The following is a 21599-nucleotide window of genomic DNA, read 5'->3' as shown; positions in this document are numbered from 1 at the left end:
TTCCTCACTAATCTCCCAGCCTATGCTTTCTAGATCGGATTGGGAAAGCTTTGTCTGCCTTCCTTAATGGCCTGACCCTAGCTGTGGGGGAAGGGGGGTCAGGAAGGATTTCTGGAGATGTGAATCATCTTGAAGGGTGTGACCACCGTCAACAATGTGAAGTTCAGATGAAACAAGAGAACAAGTTTGATCAAAAGGAAGAGTCATGTGGCTCGAGCCACATATCTCAGCTTGGGGTCCCTGACACCCTGTTCCCAGTCCTGGGGGGCCCCTGCTTCCCTGCCTTCTGTGGATGCAGTTCTTACAGAGGCTCCCCGGTCAGCCCCGTTGGTGTGCAGCCCTTCAATCAGTCTTCCTTTCCCACTTAGGCATTTTGTTGTTGTTGTTGAATGTTTATTACTGACAGGCATTTGGCGTATGGAGGTTGGGCTTCGCCTGAGGCTGAAAGGAAGTTGTTTGGCAAGCCAGGATAAGGTGTGCCTGAAAAGCTTGGAATCCCCTCCAATCTGCTTGATGCATTTCAGGAAAGATTTGTTTTCAACTTCCAAATTACCTGCTAGGATTTCTAGACCTGAGATCCTATCTCCCAGGACTGTTTTCCTTTTATTTCCTGTAAGAAAGACAAAGGGGGGGGGGGGGGAGAGGCCAAGAACAACATTCCTGCACTGCTTTGAATAAAATGACCTACACATAGCGGGTGATTTTCTGCAACAGAAACACCTGTGCCAGGCCCAGAGGCTCTGCTCCAGGGAGGCGTGCCTGGGACCTGAGAGCCCATGCAACTGGGCTTTTCAGATTTATTTATTTTTATTGAAAAGGTAGATTTACAAACAGAAAGAGAGATGAAGGTCTTCCTCCCTAATTGGCTGCGATGGCCAGAGCTGAGCCGATCCGAAGCCAGGAGCCAGGAGCTTCTTCTTGGTGAGCGCAGAGTCCCAAGACTTTGAGCTGTCCTCTGCTGCTTTCCCAGGTCATAAGCAGGAGCTGGATGGGAAGTGGAACAGTTGGGACATGAACTGGTGCCCATATGGAACGCTGGTGCTTGCAGGTAGAGGATTAGCCAGTTAAGCTATCACACCAGCCCTGTAAATGAGGTTTTAGAAAAAACAAACAACAATTAAAAAACTCACACGGAACAACCCCTACTCCATGCATCTGATGGAACTTTCTAGAGCTCTATCATCTTCCAGCTGCTCCTGTTGCAATTTTATCTTCTGGGGCTATGGCGATCTCAACCCTGCAGCAGAATGCCCATGAAGTTATCATCTTCTCACATCCCACTTCCAAACTGCCAGGCAACCCTTCACAACCTGTTCAAAACCCAGTGACTCTGCACACCCCTGCTGGCAACATCCTGCTGGAAGTACTGCCTGCTTTCCCTGGTTAGCTGACACTCACTGCCTCGCTCGTCTCCACCCGCCACTCTCTGCTGACTTCCACGGGCCCCAAACGTTGTCTCCAGGTGATCACCAGAGAGGATTACATTCTCTTCAGAGCCCTCAAAATGGCCTCTGCGGGGAGTCAAATTCCAAGCTTCACTTCCTCTCCACACCCTTCCCGCCCTCCTGTCCAATTACAGTGGCCTCCTTGCTTTTTACAAGCACCCCAGTCGTGTGTCCCTCTGGCTAGCTCCTTCACTTTCTCAAGTCTCTCTCCTGCTCAGTGAGGATGACCCAATCTTGACCACACTGCTTAGTTTCTTGTGGCCCATACTGCCCATGCATTCCCACCTCCCACTTAGACCTGACTCTAACCTGTTTCCCATTGCATTCCAATTGCTAACACATGATGTAGTTTGGTTATTATTATTACTTTTTTTTTTATGCTTGCTGTCTTTCTCTATTTCTAGAATCCTACCCCTCATGGGTGCAGGGCCCCTTTTCAGTGTAATATACTGCTCTCTCTTGAGTGGTTGGAAGCACTGGACTCGGATGTGTTTGCTCCCATTAGTGACTACTAGATTGTGAAAGATCCACGTGGGAGAAGAATCTAGGTCTCCTGTCAACAGCCAGCAACAACTGTCCAGGCTTGTGAGTATTATCTTGAAGCCCGCAGCCCAGGTGGACCTTCCGACAGTCACAACCCAGGGAGCCAGAGAACTATACAACCTAGCCATTCCTGAAACGCTGCAGCCACAGCATGTGGAGATCTAACCAACGATTATCATTGTTTTACCCCAACACGTTTGGGGGACTTGATCATGCAGCAACAGATATGTAAATAACACACTGTTTCAAAAGCAAAGACGTAAGTATTTAATATGTGTTTGCTAGTTCATCTAATGATGTATTTGCTTTATGCATAAATTAATATTTTGAAATTGACTACAATTTGTTCAGTCACTTAAAGTTTTAAAATAACATATTCTGTTGTAAAAATAGCCGTGCTGTCCAAAAACAATCAAAACTTAATGAGAAGCGTAACAGTGTTTTACATTTTTTTGCAAATCTCTTTAATGTCTGGCTTAATAGAAGACAGCTGGGTGCTCATATCTACTTCTGCATTCAATCAGCTGTGATAATGTTGTTTTGGTTGAAGTGTGTGAAGGAAATCCAGCCCACAGAGATGGGTTCCTGGGAAGGAGAGGACTGCAGTAATAGTCTTTTCAGATCGTTGTGGTTATTCTTTCTCGACACTCTACCCAAACTGGACAAATGGGAATTTATTAAAGGTTACTTGCAATGTGGAATCTGAAACTATAGCCGTGAACTTTTTGTACTCAGTTACGTTACAACCCATTTGGTCTGGCTTGCACTTCAAATGATCTTTTGCCCATGCCCGATTGTGTAATGTTGTGCATGGGGTCATTTGGAAAATATTGCTTCACACTGAGCAGTGCCGATCTTCTGAATTGGGTTGGCATGTAGTCATGATGAAAACTGAAAATTCACATTTGCTAATAGCACCACTGAGCTCATCAGAAACTTCTGGCTATGTCAGGTAAGTGTCAAGTTCACGCTGCCAGAGATGAGTTTTCAAAAATTGGGGCTGGAAGCCCCAATTTAGAAATTTTGGCAGTCACCAGTGTCTTTCCTGATGTGACAAACTCACTTTGTTCATTTTTGAGGACGTACCTGCCAGATGATGAGCTCCGAGTAACCAGGTTATTCAGTCCTTTGGAGTTCACAGAGAGTTCCTGCACAGTGGCTAGTTCAGCCCACAATGTGAAGTCCCCATACAGGGGCTTTTCCTGGGGACAATATCCTACTGCAGGGAGCCCTCGAAGGGCCTGATGCTTCATTTCCAATTTGCCAGGCAAAAGGGGGAAAATTAGCATGTGCTTTGGGCAAAGTTTCATCAAATTAATAATTTTGACCACTTAATTTAGAACATTCCTAAGTGGCTTCCTTTAGTTTTCTTTTTCCTGTGATTTTTTTTTCTTGTGAATTTGTAGCAGTGAACAATACTGTGATTGCCATCCTAGTCTGGTACCAGCAGTTTTGCCGAAATGTCAAACATGGCAAAGTGGGTATAAGCACATGCTGACCTTGTGACGGAGCCTTGCATAGGGTCTTGGGGACCCATGAACCTCACCCCGATAGCCACCGTTTCAGGGAAGTGAGGGTCGTTCCATGACCTGCAGCATTTATAGGTGAATGTGCTGCAGACATGCCGCAGGCTGAGATACAGCCTGCCTTTGCCTTTGTGCAAAATTTTAATGGCCACCATTGTTGCATAAGCTGGCAAACATATCATTAGATGTCAGCTTTCCTTGTGGGTGAAATAGATAAAGGACAGGTTCTTTAATTAACGGAGATTAAGATAATCTTTATGTTTTTTTGTCGGTCCCACTTGGAAGACTCTGAGACATTCCTCAGGCTTTCAGTGTTGAATAAATAAAGTCACTGGGGAAGCTCTCAGCTGGCCCATTTTCTCTGTAATCCTTCCTCTTCCATTCAATGAGCGGGGAAAGCTCCGTGGCCATCATGACTCAGAGGAGTGGGCTTTCTTCGAGCTCCAGGCTAAGTGCGGGCAAAGTTCTCATGTGAGCAGTTCCTATAGTATGGGACCCACAGTACAGCAGGCTTGAAGCTGCCTTTGTTCAAATGGTTACGATGCCTGTGAAAATCACATCCCAAGGGCACACATGTGGCCTCTCCCAAAGTGCCACCAAGGCCTTCCAAAGTGGACGGGGTGCTTAACCCGGCTTTGACTAGGATTCTAGCTTTCTGCTAATGGTCACTCTGGAAGGTTCTAGATAATGCCCCCAGTAGTGGTTCTGTGCACCAGTCATGGAGACCTGGATTGAATTACCTGCTCCTGGCTTCAGCCTGGCCCAGTCCCAGTCTGGGGATGAACCAGTGAATGGGAGGTCCTCCCCCAACCTCTCGGGTCACCAACAAGCAGCATGTCTTCCTTCTCCAGGTCAGTAGGATCCAGTGGATGGAAGCTGGGCAGTCAGTCAAATGACGGAAAAAGCAGGTGTTTGAAAGCCCTTCTTGCTGAATGTTGAGTATTACTGAAGCCAACATCCTATGCTGACAGTCTTTGTCCTGGACCTCTTTCTTCTCTTCCCTCTTCTTTTTTCTGGTTTGAAATCCATAAAGATCTCTGGGAACTTGTCACCAATGAACTACCCAAAGAGCAAGGAAGAAATGAATAAGTAGCTGTGCTACCCTAGCTAAAGAGCAACCTCTGTGCTGTGATGCCATGGCCCAGACACCAGCGCTCGGAGACACCCAGAACTGGGTCATGGAATCAGTTCCTATGGGCTTGCAAGAAGTGGTTTCACCATCTTTTCCACACTTCACAGTCCTGATGCCCACATGGATAACTTGACCATGGAGGGAATATTTACACTACCAAAGTCGACAGAACTGCAAACCAGGCTTGCACAGCCCCAGGGCTGACTGTCAGGCATTTACCAGCACACCAATGTCTTTTCTGTAGCAATGATGACCACAAGATGCTGTGGCACCAATCACGTCAGTCACGTCCTCCCCTGGGATGGAGGAGATGGGATGGGACAGGTGTGTAGTTGCTTAGCAAGCCACTGATCTGGCCAACCTGAGCTCATTGAGTTGGATTCTCTGGAGGTTCCACATTGGGGGATGCTTTTTGAGCAAATCCATACGGTTATTATTAAATCCGTTGAAGTTTGAGACTTGATGCTGAGGGAGTGGGAGAGACGAGTGGGTGTGCATCTGGCTCTTGGCATCTGGGAGGAACAGCTGGCTTATGTCCCACTTGGCCCGAGAATGGACAGCTGTTTTCCCTCGAGATACAAACTTCATGACAGGAAAAGGAGGCGGGAGCGCTGAGGTCCCGGCTACTCTCTGACAGCATGACTGGCTTTGCTTGGATCTCAGGCTGTCTCCACTTTCCAATCTCGAGGCTATGACCCAAGACAGCATGAGAGCAACTGCCCCGATGTATGCATCAGTGGGAACCAAGTCACCGTCCTTTGTTCTTTGTTACACCAGTGGGGACAGCAGAGTTCAGAAAAAGCCCACGGCCGATTTTCCACACTAGTTTTCTCAGGGCAACTTTTTTTTTCTTGCGGATTTAGACATTAGCAGGAGCTTTCCCAGCCAATCATGATTTGTAAAGCTAAAGCCCTTGTTGCCTTTTTCCCACTGAGCCTAAATGAGAAGGCAGGAAGAAAAAGACAAGACAAAAGAGGAATTGTCTTTACTCCAAACGTGAAACAGTTTGCAAGGAGCCCAGTTCAACTTTAGACTTGTTCTGCACCTGCCTGGGCAAGTAGTTCAGATTAATTTTTTTTTTCCTTCTGAGTGCTTGACTGGGTTACGTAACAGCCCAGAGAGGTAAGTACTGATGAGAAAACAGGAAGATTCTACCAGGTTTGGTGAACGAGAGAAGAGATGGAGTTTGGATTCTAAATGTTTTATTCACTTATTTATTATTTATTTACATTAGAAAGGCATAGCCGATTTACAGAGAAAAAGAAAGGCAGAGAGTAAGATCTTCCCAAATGCCCCAATGGCCAAAGCTGAGTTGATCCAAAACCAGGAGCCAGGAGCTTCTTTTTGGGTCTCTCATGGGTGTGTGCAGGGTCCCAAAGCATTGGACCATCCTCTTCTGCTTTCCCAGACCATTATCAGGCAGCTGGAAGGGAAGTAGAGCAGCTGGGCCATGAGCTGGTACCTCTATGGGATCCCAGCACTTGCAACGTGCGGATTTAGCTATTGAGCCACTGCATAGGCCCTGGATTCTAATTTTTATGATCAAAAAACCAGTGCACTTTTCTCTCCACACAAAACAATATTTTTTTTCCCCTGTATGCAATTGGAGCTCAGAGGAGTCCTTAATAGGCACCTGGGTTGGGGACACTGGACTATGAATTCCAAGTATTGTGAATCCCTAAACCACCAAAGCTCCCTGGTGGGAGAGCTGATACCAACTCAGAAACTCAACCCCAGACACCTGTGCACGGTGCAGGGCTACAGGCTATTAAGTTAGAAACTACTTGGTTATTAGCCATCAGATTATGCACTGGGATGGATATGTTTAGATGCGTATAGTTTAGGCAATTCCTGTAACGGACATGTTAACTTGTAGATCACTACGTTCATGATCACACTTGTGTGTTTGTTCTGATTTCTCCAGGCCTTTATTAAACACACCAATTCATTTATCTTCATTAAGAAGATAAAGAAGTCAAATAGTCCACTTTAGAAAAGTAAGTTGTGATCCCCAATTTTTTTCTCTGCCAGGTTTCATGATCCCTTCTTTTTATGTGTGTACATGCCTGGAAATTCTCTTCCTAGCCCAAGACCTAGTCCCACTGTGAGATCATTCACCCAGCAAATATATGCACACACCTAAGTTTGGGGGTGGAGGGGAAATGGATATTGCAAAAATGTGTACTATGTATGGATTTCAAAACACCTTGCACCAAATTAAACTTATCTTTGGATTCCACTGTTTAATCAACTTTTTGAAGTACCGCTGAAGTGAGGACTTACAGAATGCATCAGGCTCTGGGCTGTGAGTGGGGAAGTGGAGACAGAAAAGTGTCATCTTCCTCAAGCTTACCGTCTATTGGGAAACAGTGTAGAAATAAGTGTCTCAATCAGCACGTGATTATGCATTATCGTCCGAATGCCTATGAGGGAAAAGTGCACAGTTGCCCAGCCTGTCCTCCAGCAGGTGCTTCCCCAGGGAGGCTCCGCCGCTGGGCAGTGGGCTTTGATCGGTTGTGGTGGCATGGTGCGGGAGCAAGGGAACGCTGAGAACTCATTTCTGAGATGCTTGCGCGGCTGTGGCTGCACAGGCCAGTGAAGAGGAAGGTAGGTGTGAGAGGCAGCAACAGAGGGGTGACTGCACCTCTCCATCTGGAAGGAGCCCGAGCAAGGCTGCAGACAAGGTCTGAGCTTTGCCTGGAGAAGGTGCTCCCAGGGCAGGGCTGTTGAAGGGAGGAGCCCTGGAAGGTATTTCCCGAGTCAGGGTTACATCCGCAGGTCCCAGCTGTCTGGCTGGTGGCCCTCAGAGTGAACGGCTGACCTCACAGCACATGTTCGGCTCTCTGTCCTCTCGGTGCCTTACACAGCTTTGAGTTCTTTCTGCAGGAAGTCTCTGTGAGCATGGGAACCTGGAAGAAAGCAAGTGAAGCCGCTCACAGTGACCCGGGACCGGCGTTCAGTGGTGCACCCTCATTAAGCTACTTTGCAGGAAAAGGTGCAAACCCACCTCGCTAATCTGTTTATTGTTTCTTGGAAAGCCAGATTTATAGGACCAGATAGGGAGGAGAGAGAGAGAGAGAGAGAGAGAGAGAGATCTTCCATCTGCTGGTTTACTCCCTGAATGACCACAAGAACTGTGCGGGGCCAGGCTAAAATCAGGAATTCCATCCATATGTCGGGGACCCAAGGACTTAGCCCATCTTTTGCACTTTTCTTAGGCGCATTAACAGGAAGCTGGACGGGAAGTGGAGTAGCTGAGGCTCACATAAGGATACCAATATTGCAGGTAGCAGCTTAACCCTGCTGTATCCAAGACCAACTCCTGTTTTGAGGGGTCGGGCCAACAGCGGCCAATAACAAGCAAGATGAGAATAATAGAGAAACTGCACTCTTTTTGCAAAAGACAGTTGAAAAACCCCTCCTGGGTCTTCTGGTTGAAGAGGTATCTCCAGCCCTACCCGTTTGGGCAGTCTTGGTCTCTAAGCCTTCTCAAGAATGTGACTCTGTTTCTGAGTTGTCTGACTTCTTTCCTTATGGCCGAGTCTATGGGCAATTTTAGAATCCTCACTTTCCTAGCTCAGAGGCCCAGCTGCCCTCCATAGATCAACCCTGAGCCACCTGGTTGGGAGCTTGTCCTGGCTCGTGTGGAGAAGACAGGAATTACGTCCAATTCCAGTTAGGAAACCTGAGACCTGCCTTTTTCGTACCTCAGACAAGGATTGAAGAGATGTTTGCAGCTCTAGATAGCAAAGCAAAACAAACCAGAGGCAATTAGAGCCCTGGGTTCTGGGGGTTGGGGTGGGGTGGCTGAGCTGTGTGTAAGCAGGGACTTGAAGGGAGCTTTGGGAACAGTCAACCCAGTCTTCAGCTGCTAGCCAGCTTGGCCGTGCCAAAAGAACCATTATTTTGCATTTGGCGTTTGAAAGCAAGGCCTCCCCCCACTGCCCAATCTCTGACTCCCAAAGTGCAGAAATGGCCTCTGCATCTGCTTCGAAGAAGGTTCCCGGATTAGATAAGGCCTGGAATGCATTTGATGTTGAGCAAAAAAACACATCCCTGCCGGCTTTCTCTACTTGCCAGGAGAAGTACTGCCCTTAGCTGAAACTTGGTGAGATAAACAGAATCCCTGGGGACTCTGTGGTTTCGAGATGTGCACTTAAGGAATGTATGTGCCCTTCTCCACCCCTACTCCGGGTACCATTTGAACTTGAGTTTCCCGGGTGCTGAGCCTCCTCTGGGCTTGGCGCTGGGGTTGGGCTGTTGGGAGGCCAGTTGAGCAGACCACGACAGGGAGAAGCAAGCATGGTCCCAGGCATGAGGTCAGAGAGCGTCAAGCAGCTCTGGGCGATGGAGGGGGAAGGAGGTCCAAGAGCACATGATCCTGTATAGAATCCAAGGGGACAGTTTGACAAGGGGCCACCAAGTACAGAGACGAGGATGGCGGTTTTGTGAATATCAGTTCTGGAGACAGAGTTTGGAGGAGCCTTTGGAATTTATAGCATGGGATGCAAGGTCAGGGCCACGGGAAGCTGTCTAGGAGGCTCCTCTTAAGAGTTTGAGCAGGGGACCAAAAAACCCTGGGAGAACCCACTCTGCCTTACTGAACCCTGAACACTAGCTAAGGAGTAGAGCTCTTCTCCCAGTCCTGGAGTTAGCACCTGGCTCTCGCTCAGCCTATCACCTGCCCACACCCCAGCTAACAGAATTCCAAGTCTCCCAGGTGCTATCAGAAACAGCCTGTGTGTGTGTGGCAGGGGACGGGGGGTTAAATTCCCATACAGCAAAATGAAAAGGGGCATTGCTTAGGAATAGGGTTGTGGTGTTTGGAACGGGTGAATATCGATGCTCTGGTGGTATCACCCTGGCTGGGTCTTGGCAGCAAGGGTGGCGGGTCAGTTTGACTTTGATCCTATGCAAAATCAGCAGCAATCAGAAATCACACTGTGAATTCTGCACTCACTACCCGACCAGGAAGCAAGCTAAACACGCCCACAGGCTGTAGCTGGTTTTCGATAAAGTCGATAAAGCCATGCGTGCCAGAACCAACACACGAAATTAAGGAATGTCCCCAGAGCCAGCAGCGTGTGACACTGGCGCCCCATATTGAAACTGACTTGACCCTCATCCTCTGCTTTCAATCCAGCTTCCTGCTGGTGTGCTTGGGAAGGCAGCAGATGATTACCTAATTTGGGACCCTGACATACAAGAGTCAGACAAGGATGGAAGATGGAGCTCCTGGCTTGGCCCAGGCCCAGTCCTGGCTTTTGTAGTCATTTTTGGAGTGAACCAGCATGTGGAAGAAGTCTCGCACTCTTACTCTTGCTCTCATCCTTGTTTTTGCCTTTGAAATAAATAAACCTTAGGAGGGGGAAGGGAATGCTTTTTTGCATGCCTTTGATTAATGCTGCTGAGATTTTTGAGCTGGGTGGCAGTGAAGAATGCTCATTTTCTCTTACAAGTTGTCCTTTGGGATCACTAGGGAAGATTCCAGGCTGTCTGTGTCAAAGGTCTGACCCCGTTTTAGATTCTGACAGGGAGCAGACACGTTGTATTTTGAGCTTGAGGCTGGCGCATTGGCTCGATGGTTAAATCCTCACCTCCAAGTGCAGTATTCCACATGGGCGCAGGTTCAAGTCCCGGCTGCTCCACTTCCCATCCAGCTCCCTGCCTGTGGCCTGGGAAAGCAGCCGAGGATGGCCCAGGGCCTTGGGACCCTGCACCCACATGAGAGACCCAGAAGAAGCTCGTGGCTCCTGGCTTCAGATCGGCTTAACTCTGGCCATTGTGGACATTTGGGGTGTGAAACAGTGGATGAAAATTTTTCTGTCTGTCTCTCTCCCTCTCTGTGGCTCTACCTTTTTGATACAAATAAATAAATCCTAAATAAATATTTTTTTTTTTTTTTTATTTTTTTAAAGATTTATTTTTATTATTTTTTCATTGGAAAGGCGGATATACAGAGAGGAGAGACAGAGAGGAAGATCTTCCGTCCGATGATTCACTCCCCAAGTGAGCGCAACGGGCCGATACTATGCCAATCCGAAGCCAGGAGCCTCCTCCGGGTCTCCCACACGGGTGCAGGGTCCCAAAGCCTTGGGCCGTCCTCGACTGCTTTCCCAGGCCACAGGCAGGGAGCTGGAAGGGAAGCGGGGCTGCCGGGACTAGAACCGGCGCCCACATGGGATCCCGGGCGTGCAAGGCGAGGACCTTTAACCACTTGCGCCACCGCGCCGGGCCCCTAAATAAATATTTTTTAAAAACAAGTTTTTTTTTTTCTTAAGAACACAAGTGCATCTGTAGCTCTTTAAAATCCAACCCTGTGATTTCCTAAGATTCCCTTGGAAGCAGATCCCTACCAACTCCTTTAGCACACAGCAGAGACTGCTGGCTGCTTAGCAGGCCCTGCGCAGTGGGCAGTAAAGGGGCCTCTCAGCCTCTCCGGCTGGGGACCATATTGGGCAGAGAAACAGCTGCTCAAAGATGTCCATATCCCAAACTCTGGTGCCTGTGGCTGCTTTCTGGTGAGAGAGGATTAAGATAGCAGGTAAAATTCAGATTACCTGTCATTTTATTTTAGAATGAGGAGCGAGGTATCCTGAACTATCTAGATAGGCCCAGTGTAATAACAGGTGTTTTTTTTTTTTTTAAAAAGAAATTTTTTATTTTTATTGCAAAGTCAGATATATACAGAGAGAAGGCAGGAAGAAGAATCTGAGGGGCGGGGATGTGAGAACTCTCAGGGCCTTTGCTGGCTCTGCAGATGGGAGGGGGCCAAGGGCCCAAGCATCTGGACCCAGAAAAGATAAGGAAATGCATTCCAACTATATGCTTGTAAATGCTTGTGATGTGTGGTTTTCTCCATTCTCTACTGCTCCGTCCGTGTGAGCATCCGCATCAGACTTCGGAGTTGGGTTCATACACTGGACTTCCTGGAGTTCTGGCTCCGACTCTTGCTAGATCTGTGACATTGGAAACTCACTGTGCCCAAGTTGTCTTATTGGTTGAATGGGGAACTGCATGAAGCAATCTCAAAGACTGTGTGGGAAAATGGACTAAAAAGTAATTTTCTTTGGTGCGAAAAAATTGTTGAAATCCACGTCTACAGGAATCTTAAAAAATATACATGCAAAATGTGTATGACAAACTGTATGGATTTCAACTGTTGTTTGTTTGTTTTTTCATCAAAGGGAATTTTGGAGAGAAGAAGTATTGTGGCACAACGGATTAAGCTGCCAATTGCAGCACCAGCTTTCCTTGTGAGACTGTGGGTTCGAGTCGCACACACACTGTTCTGCTCCAGCTCCAGCTGATGCACCTGGGAATACAGCAGCGGGTGGCCCACGTGCGTGGACTTCTGCCACCAACATGGGAGACCAAGATGACATTCCCAGCTCCTGGTTTTGGCTTGGCCCATACCCGTGACTGTGGTGGCCATTTGCATAATGAACCAAAGAGTAGAATATCTCTCCCTGCCTTTCCTTCTCTGTGAAAGCGCACTACTTTCCATATAAAAAGATAAAGAAGGGCCCGGCACAAAAACCTAGCAGCTAAAATCCTCGCCTTGAACGTGCTGGGATTCCGTAGGGGGACCGGTTCTAATCCCGGCAGCCCCGCTTCCCATCCAGCTCCCTGCTTGTGGAAGATCTACCTCTCTGTCTCTTCTCCTCTCTGTATATTTGACTTTCCAAAGTAAATAAATAAATAAATATGTAAAAAAATAAATAAAATCTTTAAAAATCTTCATTTCATCTTCCTAGAACATTCTGCAGTGCTCGAGTTATGTCAAGCTGGTTGAGAACTGCCCACCACACGTTCAAGCCTACAAAAGTGTTGGTTGTAGCTCCCTATTTTGCTTTTATTCTTTTTTTAAAAAAAAAAATTATTTATTTTTATTGGAAAGGCAGGTATACAGAGAGGAGGAGAGACAGAGAGGAAGATATTCCGTCCTATGGTTCACTCTCCAAGCGGCCACAATGGCTGGAGCTGAGCCAATCTGAAGCCAGGAGCCTGGAGCTTCTTCCTGTCCTCTACTGCATTTCCAGGCCACAGGCAGAGAGCTGGATGGGAAGCAGGGCTGCCGGGATTGGATCCCAGATTGTTCAAGGCGAGGACTTTAACCGCTATGCTATCCAGCCAGGCCCTTGCTTTTGTTCTTATTGACTGAGTCTCCTACCTTGGGGCAAGGTACTTGGTTCATCAGAAAAATGAGCTGCTTCCCAGCTCCACCCTTTCTTGCCCTGGGTGGAGTTGCTGGTGGACAGTGTGGGGACAACCTCTTTTGAAATATTTCTTCCCACGAATGTCCCCTGCAGGAAGTAGGCCACAGTCAGATGAGTAATGGCTGGGGAAGACAAAGCTTGTGTTTAAGAGTTATGCAAGCAGAGTGGAAGGGATAGAGCACCTAGGCCGCTGACTCACACTAGCTGGCAACCCAGCCCCGTTCTCTCCGACTGCTGCCTAACTGTGGGCATGGGGCATTGCTGCCCAGAGCCACTCAGCTCGCTGCCTGGTCAAACAGCGGTGTCTGGCATCCAGATGTGGCTCTTTGGGGTATAGGTCTTAAGACTCCAAGAGCAGTGCAGAAGGTTGGCTCATTTTCAGCCCAAGGCACTACGGGTATAGACCAAAGCTCACCTACCACAGCTGGCCCTTGTGGGTGTGGTGGCCGCCTTGCCCCTGCGCACCAGGTAGCCTGGGTCTGTGCAGAGGGGGGTGACTCTCGCTGGCGACTGCAGGACACTACTGTGACTTGGCCAATAGGGGAATTGGGAGCAGTTGTGCACAATGTCCCATCTGCAGCTAGCTCCAACTGCCATCCACAGCAGGCACGCCACGCGTTGGTGTTTCTCTGCATTCTTCAGGGTCACTGGCATTGCACACAACAGTGCTGGCTTCCTTGGCTTTTCACTTGATCTGCAGGAAAGAGGCTTGCATGATAAAGTTTCATCAAGGGGAAACCTGTCCCAGCAGCTGGCTGGGCTGGCCTTCGACCCCTAGTCTTCTTGATCCCTAAGCTGTGGGGAAGATGAGGAAAGGAGAGTGTGTGGGAAAGACCCTGCTCCTATTGGTTTCCAGGCTGGTCTTTCAGGGCTCAGGAACCAGCTGTGCCACCATCAGACTCTGGCACGCCCCCTTCCAGTGAGGACAAAAAGAGTCCCAAGTCTCTCTCTTGGAGCCCCTGCATCTCAGGGTAACCGCGCACACCTGGCTAAGGAGTGTATGCTCCCAGGATGCAGCGACTGAAAACTTTGCTCCTTCTTTCACTCTGTGTGATTTAGACAAATTGCATAACCTCTTTGCAAACAGGGAAATCTTCCTTGTGCCTGTTGATCTTGGAAGACCCGGAGCCACATGGTGCAGCAGCACGAGTGTGTGCAATACATCAGGCATGCGCTGATGGGAGCGGGGCTGTGTTTATTCTAAATACAAGGGTGGGTCCAAAAGTTTGTGGAAATGCATATTAGGCAAACAACTATGCATGTATTTCCACAGTTCTTTTGTACCCGGGAAAGGTGTGTTTTAGCTCCTTGACTCCACGAAACTTTTTGAACTTGCTTACATATGAATGTAAACAAACACTGAGGCCCACATTGGTAGAATCATCTAGTTTGAGAAGTCTACAAGAAGCCAACTGAAACAGGTGTGCATGACAAGAAGTCTGCAAGGAGCCTGAAGGCTGGGTCGCCTCTCAGCAGTGGCACCATGAAGATGTTTGTGTTTTCTTCCTTTGGCTCCGTGGTATTTTCTAACCCTTTGCAATAAATGTCCTATACCTGACATTTCACAAAGAATCTCAATTGTCAGATCATTGTTTTCAGGTCAGATTTGCACTATACAATGAGTCAAGCAAGTCCTTCCTCTCTTGCATGTAGCATGTCTGCATGTAGCCTGACCTCTGATGATTTCTAGTTCATCGTAACCTTCCTGGATGATTCAAGAGAAAAGCTGTAGCCAGAAAGAACAATGTCATCACACTTCACATGTCGTTTTTTTTTCACTTTGGCTGCCAGGAAGCCTTGAACAAATTTAAAGTTCAATTACTGTAATAATTAACTCAGGTCTTTGGCACACTTCTCCCTTTCTCCTCTATGATGCTATTTCTCTTTCTTATTCAACTAACTTAGTACATATCTCTTATTGTAAACTACCTCAAGTATACTTTGAAAGTTGGACATAAATCATAAAGCATAAACAAGCTAAATGAAGTTTTACTCAATCTCTTATAAGAACCTGCGGTCAGTCTGTGAAAATTTTTATTGCTAAACATCTCAGCCAGTAAGTGCCAGGAGGAACACATGATGAGCAGGAAGAAGGGAAGAAGAAAGTCTCAGAGTCAGGGGCCCTTATTCAGTGGCCAAGTCTCCTGGTACACGCAGTTTCATTTGGAACCAATTATTTGCCTTTTAAAATGACCATGTAATCACAGCTGGAGAGACAGGGCAAGATCAATCTTCTGCCAGTTCACTTCACAATTGGCCGTAACAGGTGGCACTCAGACAAGCTGATGCTAGGAAACTGGAACTCTGTCTAGGTCTCCCATGTGAGTGCAGGGACCCAAACACTTGAGTCATATTCCCCTGCTTTCCCAGATGCATTAGCAGGAAATTGGATCATAAGTGGAGCAGTCAGGACTTGAACCATATAGGATGACAGCATTGCAAGTGGAAACTCAACCCATTGTATCCCGGTCAGTCCAGTTCTCAAAGAATTCTCAACCCTACTGTGCTTTTGTCACATTTTCCTTCTCTAGGTGGGATGAAGCCAGTGGCTGATTCAATTCCACATCCAGATGCAGGGTAAGAGGCTCCTGTGTATGTGGTTGGAATTACTGAAGTTAGACTCATTGCTTGAAGTGAAACATTGACGTGGAACTTTCTCACAAAGGAAAGAAGTTTGAAAAAAAAGCTGTGACTGACTCTACCTGCCTCCATGGCATCCACACAACTGCAGGCTATGGAGAAGGAAGAAAGCAGTCATTTCTCAGCAGCCAGAAACTAGGATGTTTTCACTATTCACAGAGAGATTATGAACGTGATAGCTTGGCGGGTTCTCAAACCACCTCTTGGTTCTGAACCAGAGACCTCTACAAAAACTCTGGCATAGAAAACCATGAGAAAGAAATAGGACTTCACTCTTGAAAATTAACAACCAAGCAAAGATATCCAGCAACTAAAAATAGCAGTAAAACAAAATCAGCATGTCAGACGAATTTTGTCCAAGGAGACATTAAAATACTAGAACAATCTGATAAAGACTTTAAACTAAGCGTGTCTAAATACTCAAAGGAGAATAGCATCTATTTTTAAACAGGGAATTGTAAAATAGAACAGGCAGAAATTAAATAAGAATTGGAAAATATTTAAAAAGAACCAATTAGAGAGGCAAAACATATAGATAGGATAAATTCTAGACAGGATGCAGGTGAAGAAGGGATTAGTGAATGGGAAAGTTAGTATTAAGGAACTCACTGAAGAGTGCTACAAAGTCAGAGTTAAGGGCACTGAGGAAAATTCAAGAAGTTTTATTTCATATGTAGCAGAAATTTTGGAAGAGCACTGAGGAAGTGGTGGAGGAGTAACATCTGAAAAGATATGAACTGGAAAATATATTTTAAGTTCTGAGGCGAGAGAAGGACAGGTCATTGGAAGAAAGGTAGACAGGAAACCCAACAAAAAGGATGTCAAAGTCAGCAAAAATAACAACAAAAACAGGAGTGAAAGGGACGAGAGTGAGGCGGGTGCTCAGGGTTGTGGTAAACAAGTACAGTCATCAATCACGGCAACAAGGTGAGAGAAGTGTGGGATAGTCTGAAGGAGTGAGCATGCACACATCGGGGTTCTCAGAGAAAGAAGCAGGTTTGCAAAGCAGCAATGGGAAGCCAGGAACCCAGGGTCCCTGTCTTGAAGCTCCAGAGTGTATAGCAGTGAGAAAGCAACCCTAGTTGGGAGAGCTCTAAGAGAAATCACGCTGTCAGGGCTAACCAGGAGTCCATGAAGGCACACAGGGGAACAGAAGGATTTAGGAAAGTTCCAGAGAGCTCAGAGGAGGAGGTGGCCACTGGCCAGTTATTGATAATTTCATTACACCATTATCGAGTGTCCTTACTCTCACCTCTACCTGTGGACGCTTTTGTCTGTTTGACTCACTAACAATCCCCCCAGGACTAGAACTGTGCCTGGAACATTGTGAATGCTCAGTAGATACTGTTCACATAAAAATAGCTAACATTTACTGGGAAGCAATATGCCAGGGATGTTAATAAGAGGTTTCAATGTATTGTTGTTGTTGTTGTTATTATTATTAATTGGAAAGGCAGACTAGATTTACAAAGAGAAGGAGAGGCAGAGAGAAAAATCTTCCATCTGCTGGTCTACTCCCAAATGCCTGCAACAGCCAGAACTGAGCCAATCCAAAGCCGGGAGTCAGGAGCTTCTTCCAGCTTTCCCACAGGCGTTCAGGGTCCCAAGATTTTGGGCTCTCTTCCACTGCTTTCCCAGGCCATAATCATGATGGGAAGTGAAGTAGCTGGGTCATGATCTGGCGCCCATATGGGATGCTGGCTCTCACAAGATGAGGATTCAGCCATTGAGCCATTGTATCAGGCCCTCAATGCATTGTCATTACTACCAACGATTTACAAATGAGAACACTGAGGCCCACAGAGGTTCAATGACTTGTCCAAGGTCACGGAGGTTAGCCAGGGGTGAAAAACAAATACACTCTAGCTGTGGTTTGCTCCAGAGCCTCTGTCCTCAACCTCCAAATTAGCCCTACTTTCCTCCGGTTAGTGGTATACAAGACATTTCAGGGTGAGAGCCCAGGTGTTAAGTGACCAGTCAGGCTGAGCCTCCTGTGATGGCTGAAGTTAAATGTAAAGCAGAATACATAGGAAGGTGACTGTAGCTAACAGTAAGGCATTGTGTATTTCAAAAGCTACAAGAAAAAAAAATCACAATTTAAAAATGTATACTTTTCTCCTTTTTATTTGAAAGCCAGAGAGATCTTCTGTCCACTGGTGCTCAGATGCCTGCAAGAGCAGGGCTGGACCAGGCCAAAGCCAGGAGCCTGGAACTCCATCCAGACCTCTGACGTGGATCTCAAGAACCCAAGAATTCGAGCCTCCATTGCTGCCTCCCGGGGTGTGCATTAGCAGGAAGCTGGAATCAGAAACCACGCTTATGAACACAACATTTTAATGGGAACCCAGGCAGCCCAAGCAGCACCTTAGTCACTGTGCCAAGCAGACACCCCAAAAGCTGGATGAGATGATTCGTAACGTTCTTTGTTACAGAGATATGCTACGTGTTTAAGGGGACGGATATGCCAATGACCTCAATGTAGTTGTACAATGTGTACTTGTATAGGAACATCACAAAAAACCCTTCATATGCGTAACTGTGTGTCTGTCAACATTTTCTCTAAATGCCTTCGAGTCAGATAATAAAAACTCACACTAATTCCAAACATTAGTCTCTACTCTTGCTCATTCCTAATGGTAACCTCAGATCTCTCCACTTCCCAGAACTATTTCTGCAGCTTCATCCTCACTCCCTGCCTTCAGTTTCTCCATGTCTCCACCTGGGGACCCGTGGCACCTGGCAAACCCTCTGTCCTTTCCCACTGCTATTTGCAAGGGCAGTCAGGTGCATTTCTGAGCAGGTGATACTGACGTATGGCTCTTAGTGCCTTTAAGCACCAGGTTCACTCACTGTTGGCACTGTTTCCAAGGACACGTTCCTCCTGGGAGTGTCTTTTGAAGGGCTGGGATGGCGCGTGGGAGGATAGCTCCTACTAGGCCGAGACCGACCTCATGAACATTCCAATGTTTTAGGAAAAGGAAGACAGTAGGTGAATGTGTGGATCCAGGTGGAGAAAGCCTAGGCTGCAGGTGCTGTTTCTGAGTTCACGATGAACTGTACGCTCACGGGATCAGGGTGCATGGCCTGAGTTGGACCAAAGGCCAGGCCCCCGAGTGCACTGGTGCTCTTGTATCCATCAGCGTGCTCTGGAGGTTTCCAATAGCAATACCTGGCCATCAGAAGCCAACAGATGTGTGCAAGAGGCAAGCTGGGGGCCCCACAGGATGAAGGCAAGGCTGGAGAATCAGTGCTAGAGACGGGTAAAGAGCAAGCCAACTCCAGAAAGGAGTACGCCGGAACCAAAACAAGGCGTTAGCAAGAATACTCTACTTCCTATGAGCCTCGTACCTATCATTTTCATTCTTTCTGCCACACGATTCAAGATTCCATTGAGAGAGCTCTGATGGGCTTCAGGAGGGCCAAAAGCCATCTGTGAGATCCACAGATTGTACCCCATGAGGCAAAGAGAATCCTCAGAATGAGAGCAAAGCGATTGGAGAAGGAAGGAGACGTGAGTGCTAAGCATTCTGGTGCAACAAATCCCCACAAACCCCATGTGCTACATAAATATTCAAGGGGCTATAAAACCTTTCATCTTGTTTCATAGTCAGTGCTAGATTGCTTTAACTGGAAGGATCCCTTTGGGTGCCAGGCCAGGCATGCTCAAACATGGTTACCTCCATCACATAGGCTGTCTTCAGAAGGAACTCCGAAGATTACTATTACGTAAGTGTTTCCCGCTAGACCAAGTTCCCCTTTGTATAATTTTGTCTTCCTCCTCTGTGGATTGAGTTATTTTCCTTAAGGCCTATAAATATAATGTTTGGCTTGCTATTGATTTAGATCTTTTTGAAAACTATCAAAATTGAATTCCTCTTTTAGGTAACATTTTCCCTTTGTTACTTTTTCCATTGGCTGTATTTTAAGAAAAATATTTGTTTTATTTCTTGGAAATGCAGATTTACAGGAAGAAGAGACAAAGATCTTCTATCCACTGGTTTACTCCCCCAGATGGTCACAATGGCCAGAGCTGAGCCGATCTGAAAGCAGGAGCTTTTTCTGGCTCTGCCATGCAGGTGCAGGGTCCCAAGGCTTTGGGCCGTCCTCGACTGCTTTCCCAGGCCACAAGCAGGGAGCTGGAAGGGAAGTGCAGTAGCTGGGACACGAACCTGCACCCACATGAGACTCCAGGACTTGCAGGGTGAGGATTTAGCCACTAGGTCATTGCATTGGCCTTCTTTCATTTTAAAAAAAAAAAAAATTGAGACCCAGCATTTCCTGTAGGAATGCCAGATTTTTAAAATGATAGGACACGTGCCCCTAAAATGAGATCCTACCTTTCAGTTAGGAAAAAGGGGGTACTCTTGAAAAGGTGCCAAAAGGCAAGGAGTGATTGCTTTGCCTCATTTAACCTCTGAAATATGTTCTTGAGATCCATATGACAGGAGACCTGTCACACCATGGATTGTTATAGAAGAGGGAAAGCCTTCCATGAAAAGTGCTATCATTTTTATTCTTTCAGACCAAGTCCATATCATGACATAATTAGTAAGACATTTTAAGTGACACTTTCACATATAAGCATACTTATGGAAATAGGGAATTAAAAGATATGTTAAAAGGCCAGTGCAATGGCTGAGCTGACTAATCTTCCATCTCCAAGCACAGGCATCTTATGTGGGCACCAGTTCGTGTCCCAGCTGCTTCCTTCTTGTGACCAGGAAAAGTAGTCAAGGATGGCCCAAAGCCTTGGGACCCTGCACCCATGTGGCAGACCGAAAAGAGGCTCTTGGCTGCTGGCTTCAGATGGGCTCAGCTGTGGCCATTGCAGGCATTTAAGGAGTAAGGCAGCAGATGGAAGATCTTTCTGTCTCTTCTTCTCTCTGCAAATTTGCCTTTCCAATGATAATAAATACATCTTTCAAAAAAGATATGTTAATTTGGGTATGAAAATTTGAATCAATGCATAGTCTTCTCATGATATGCATTGTCCATGGACTTTCTGAAGTCACGTGAACGCATGCCCTTTAATGACATTCGTGCTGGTAGCAATTACTTTCTTAGTCATTCTTTCGATTTTACTATCTAGTTGTTACTTAGCTGGCAAGAAGTTCACAAAGCTTGTTAGTTACAAACCTGGGCATTTGTGTACTTAAATCAGAGATCTCTAATTGAAGCCAGTAACACACCTAGGTCTTGTTAAGAGGGGATCCTGTCTTTGGACCCCACACTTCTGGGCCCAACCTTGTGACCACCCTGAACCCATGCACCCATGACCCCAGAATCCCTTCAGATGTGGCCAAGTCCATTTGTGTCTGTCCTCCTAAAGGCAGACTGTCTTTCTGTGTAGCCCTCGGCCAAAGGAGCCACTATGGGGCGTCTGTTGGCTGGGATAAGAAGTTTGCCTTGGTGTTCCCCTGACAAAGGAGGGTAGAGGCAGGCTGGAATTGAAGGCCTGGGAGTCAGGAGTTATCGCCCCGTCCCGTGCCCCTTGATTTCTGGGAGCAACTCCCCAAGGTGCCCCCAAAATCTGCTTTCACACCTGCCTTTGCAGTCATTAGGAAAGCACATTTTTTTCTCATTGCATGCAGACAGAACATATTTTGTTTAACATTCAGCAGGCTTGATTTGTACCTTTTAAATATTTAGACATGTGATATGGTTTCGTCCATTTGTGCTGTTGCCCTGGGGCCCTGCAAATGCCAGTGGTGGGTGTGCACTGCGCTGGAGATCTGAGTTGACGGGCATGCTGGCATTTCTAAAATCAGCTTGTGTTAGTTGCCAACCTTAACAATTGGAAGGTTTCATATAATACAGACTTCTGGTTTCCCTTTAAAAATAAACAAATAAAAGAGACAATCATGTGGTTCAGGGCCTGCTTAGCTGGACAGCAGAAAGGAGCGGAGTGGCCCCGGGCAGCTCCAGATGGGGCCAAACCACTGCTTTCTAATTGGCCACAGTTCCCACCTGTCTCCTTTCACTCATCTCCATGACCTCTGCACTCTGCTTCTTGGGGGCATTTGAGTTTGTCACCCTGATTTAAGTCCTTCATTAGATTCGTTCTTTCTACATAAAAATACCCTGCTATCTTACG

General features: G+C 46.8%; 1 long non-coding RNA gene across 1 annotated transcript; it reads left to right on the top strand.

Moving 5' to 3' along the window:
• Nucleotides 1–7059: 7059 nt before the first annotated feature.
• On the top strand, nt 7060–12003 carry LOC121153017. The gene is made up of 3 exons (XR_005883331.1): nt 7060–7253; nt 7533–7641; nt 11834–12003. It is a non-coding gene; the product is annotated as an uncharacterized LOC121153017 (long non-coding RNA).
• The last annotated feature ends 9596 nt before the right edge of the window (nt 12004–21599 follow it).

The sequence above is a fragment of the Ochotona curzoniae genome, unplaced genomic scaffold (genome assembly GCF_017591425.1).
Source record: "Ochotona curzoniae isolate NIBS_2020 unplaced genomic scaffold, NIBS_Ocur_1.0 contig_2688, whole genome shotgun sequence".
Lineage (NCBI taxonomy): Eukaryota > Metazoa > Chordata > Mammalia > Lagomorpha > Ochotonidae > Ochotona > Ochotona curzoniae.
This window is presented reverse-complemented; position numbering and strand designations above follow the sequence as displayed.